The sequence below is a fragment of the Pristis pectinata genome, chromosome 2 (assembly GCF_009764475.1).
Source record: "Pristis pectinata isolate sPriPec2 chromosome 2, sPriPec2.1.pri, whole genome shotgun sequence".
Taxonomy (NCBI): domain Eukaryota; kingdom Metazoa; phylum Chordata; class Chondrichthyes; order Rhinopristiformes; family Pristidae; genus Pristis; species Pristis pectinata.
In genome coordinates this window covers 62,029,115-62,032,946 of record NC_067406.1, presented here as the reverse complement: position 1 = coordinate 62,032,946, position 3,832 = coordinate 62,029,115, and the positions used below count along the sequence as shown (strand labels likewise).

The following is a 3,832-nucleotide window of genomic DNA, read 5'->3' as shown; positions in this document are numbered from 1 at the left end:
GATCGTTAGGCAACACGGTGTAATGAAACCAGATTTGTCTACTGATCCCGATACTAAATCTGTGACTCGGGCAACATTTATTACCAATTTTGGTAAAGTTGAGAGAAGTTAATCTGTGCGGTTTGTTGATCTTCGGTTAACCAGCTATTTGGACACCATCGATAACTTTCAGTCTTTCTGTCGTCTATCACTACTTAATCTACTTCTGACTGGCACTTCATGATTTACTCTCCTATTGTGGTCATTTTGGACCCTTTTGTTTGTTTACCTTCCCGTTGATTTCAGAAATAGTTCTCAATCTACTGTTTTTCGATACACTAAGGTATTTACTGTAATGCTTCATTCTGGACCATTGCGTGGACAGGCGATCTGTTTTTTCTGTCCCCAGGAGCCGCATCTTGTCTCAGGTAAGCACCAAGCGAGCGCAGGACTCAGTCAGCTGCGCGAGATCTTCAAGTCCGGGTGCGACTGAAACTGTGGTTGCACCAGGCAGCGGAGGTGAGGCGGGTGTGAAGAATTGAGCCACTGGCACTCTGAACTAGCCATATATTCGTGTACATCATCTTGGCTAAAGGTTGGGATCCAGCTTTCTGAAAGAACTCGTCAGGAAAATGGACAATTCCAAGTTTAGGAGAAGGCTTAAGATCTTCCGGAGACTATTACAGCATGATTTTTTTTTAAAACTCCCGTTTATGTGAAATTGCGATTTTATTTCCCTCTGTCCAACTCAGTAGATGCTCCTGTGGGAATTGGGCGAGGATATTGAGCTGGTCTCATGCTGCTTGGCTTTAACACATGATGCAGATTTCGAATGCGATTCTTAGATTCTCCTATCGCAGGCCAAAATCAATTTACAGCCCATTTTGTCAACAAAAGTGAAAGCTATCTTCGGGTACCATAGGAAGACAACATCTGCGTAATGAATTAATTAAAAAAAACGTGAATGGTTGGAGAGAGAATGGAGTTGACGAACGATAGACGTGTTAACATTAAAGACGTAGTTGTGAGCCCAGTCATTGTACAATGAATTAGATGGGTCAAATGGGACATGACCTCTCTCATTCTTCGGTTGGTACATAGAATGATAACGATCTACTCTGATGTTCTCTGGCATTAAAATGTACCTCATTTTAAAGAAACGAATAAGTATTTCGATCATCAGTGTTTGTGTGTGTGGTGGTAGCGGTAGAGAGTTTTTGTTTTGAGAATACTCGTAATTGAACTTGCGATAGAAGGGTCCCTAGATTGAATCCTAGGATAGGAGGCGGGGTGAGGGGCGGGCAAGAGGGGCGACTCTGTTAAAATATTAAGCTGACTGGACCCGTACCCTCTGAAGTTTAGGAGAAGTGATCTCATCTCGCTTTTGATTGAGCAAATGCTGGGATGACGTTTCCTTAGCTGGGCTTTCTAGAACCACAGTCACTGTCTCAAAATAAGGAATTGGCCTGTCAGGACGGAGAAGAAAGCAATCTTTTATTTTGTCCAAGGGGTGGTGAACTTTTGGAGCCCTTTATCCCCAGGGGTGTGGAGGCAGAGATGTTGAGATTGTACAACTCAGAGATCCATAGGTCTTTGGATATTGAGGTAATCAAAGGACAAGGAGTTTGCACAGCAAAGTGGTACTGAGATAAAAGATCAGCCCTCTGCAGGGCAAGGGGCCAAATGGCCCACTCCTATTTTTATTCCTTGTGTTCTTAAACTCATGGTTTGAATGGGATGCAGTAAATTAAATGCGTTTCAGGAGAAAGTAGGTGTTCGAAGATGCCGTAAGAAGGGCAGCCAGTAGAGGTGGTCCAATTATATGCCCCACCTGCTTTTTAAGACATCGCACTGTGAATGCGTTCCTAAATAGTCAAAAGAAGTAGCAGTAACAGATGAAACGAACACAGTGCGAAACAGTTGAAGATGGAGAACCGATCACCAGAGGAGCAAAGGATTGGGACAGTGCATTGGAAATTAATAAAAACTCTTGTTATTGAGGCGAGTCTAAGGCTGAAAGCACAACATCTCCCAGGATTTAATACTAACAAACCACCCCATCTCCAAAATAAATCCTGAGGTCTATAGTCATAAAACTAAGCTCGCACATTGAAGTCAATTGCGCTCTTTGTCACACGTGTTAAGCGTGCTTGAAGATCAACTAGTAAAACAATATCTGAAAGATGGGATCAAAAGCCACAGCAAGTTTACATTTGCAGTGAATTCGTAGGCAGCGCAGAATATGGAAATAACTGCTCACACACACTGACTCGACCCAAATAGATTAAATTTAAAACATCATGCAAAAATTAATACGGACATCCCCTCCCACCCGAAAGAACAAGAAGCATTGGCCATTACTCATATGGAAATAGAGCAATGGTTCTTTTGAGACGAAAAGCACTCACTGCGTGGGGTTGTGGTCGAGTCACAGAGCCTGGACTCTGTTAGTGCTCATACCGAACATATCCAACCTTTGTGTAGAATGAGGAGAATGTTTTACTCAATATTCATCGCATATTGGGATTGATAAAGAAAATTATTATTGTGATAGGTCACTTTGAGTCCCAGCACTGTATGACATACGGTCAGGGAGTCGGTACTAAAGTGACTGGGGACCTTCAATAAACCATCAAGGGACACATATGGTGAGCATTTTAACGCTTTCTATCAGACGCACGGCTTGATAAGAAACAAATAAACAAACAGACCCGTCAATTTGGGAGACATTTTTTTACCCTCCTACCCATTAGGACCACACAGATCCACTCAGATTGCTGGGCAGTTTGTTTAATTGCCTTTCCCGGCAGATTACCCCCATGCAAGGAAGAGGACCCAGCTGGTGCGATTTAACAACCCGCGTTCGGCTAAAGGCACGGAAAGGTTTGGCGGAGAGTTATGTTGGGATTCGCAAATAACACCCCACCGAGAAGCAACAGTCCCAGTGATAATTCACCTTGGCACTGCTCTCCCAAACTCGAGGCAATCAAATGGAGAGCTGGTCTTCTCTCGCTGCACTACATTGAGCAGATTAGCTGCAAAGTGAGGGGTGATTATGTTCCAGGCAGAGAGCTGGTTCTGCACAGTTTGTCCCTTCCTCCTGTTAGATCCAAGATCCGCAAATAAATTCTTACACAAGGGAACTTTTTTTTCGGTAAATATTTGTTAATGAGCGCGCACCAGAGACTACTCGAATGAGACCGGTAATTACAGTTAGATGGGCGAAATGAAGCTGGGGGTCATTCCTCATTCTCCAGTGAGTGACAGACAGGCTCCGCTCGCTGGCAGCCGTCCCGCGGATGCACTGAAGCTTCATCAAATGCATGATCATAAACAGGGCAATGCTTTGATTTCCGTTCTGTGACACTGCTGTTTGGAACAGTTTTGCTTGTTTAAAATGCACATCAAAGCATTCATTTTGAGTAAGGTCACAACACAAATGGAAAAGAAAATCTAAGTAATTACGGGATTCTGGATTGCGAAATATTGTAGCAAATTGCATCTTTATTCATGAAACGGAGTCTACAGTTATTACTCCGACCCACACCTGCGTGAAGCCGTCATGGTTGTACTTTTAATGTTAGGGATAAATCTCGACGTGGAACAAGTTTGCACTGGAGTAATCTGTAAATGAGTGATCTGCCATCTTCAGACTTTATAGGATTATACTGATGTGTGTTTGTGTAAATAATTACATTGCATATTGACGACCTTTCTCGACTGCACGGGTTGTATGCACGCTAACGCTGGATTCCACCCCTCCCCACCCCAATTTTATCTACATTGGAAAACAATCTAACCCAAACTAGGCTAATGCAATCTTTAACACATTGTACGTGATCCAAGAGGCCCA

At 43.2% G+C, this 3,832-nt stretch overlaps 1 long non-coding RNA gene across 1 annotated transcript; it reads right to left on the bottom strand.

Moving 5' to 3' along the window:
- Positions 1 to 749: 749 nt before the first annotated feature.
- On the bottom strand, positions 750 to 3,071 carry LOC127587408 (uncharacterized). The gene is made up of 3 exons (XR_007958776.1): positions 2,936 to 3,071; positions 2,388 to 2,453; positions 750 to 912 (listed from the first exon to the last, which is right to left on the bottom strand). It is a non-coding gene; the product is annotated as an uncharacterized LOC127587408 (long non-coding RNA).
- Between the last annotated feature and the right edge of the window lie 761 nt (positions 3,072 to 3,832).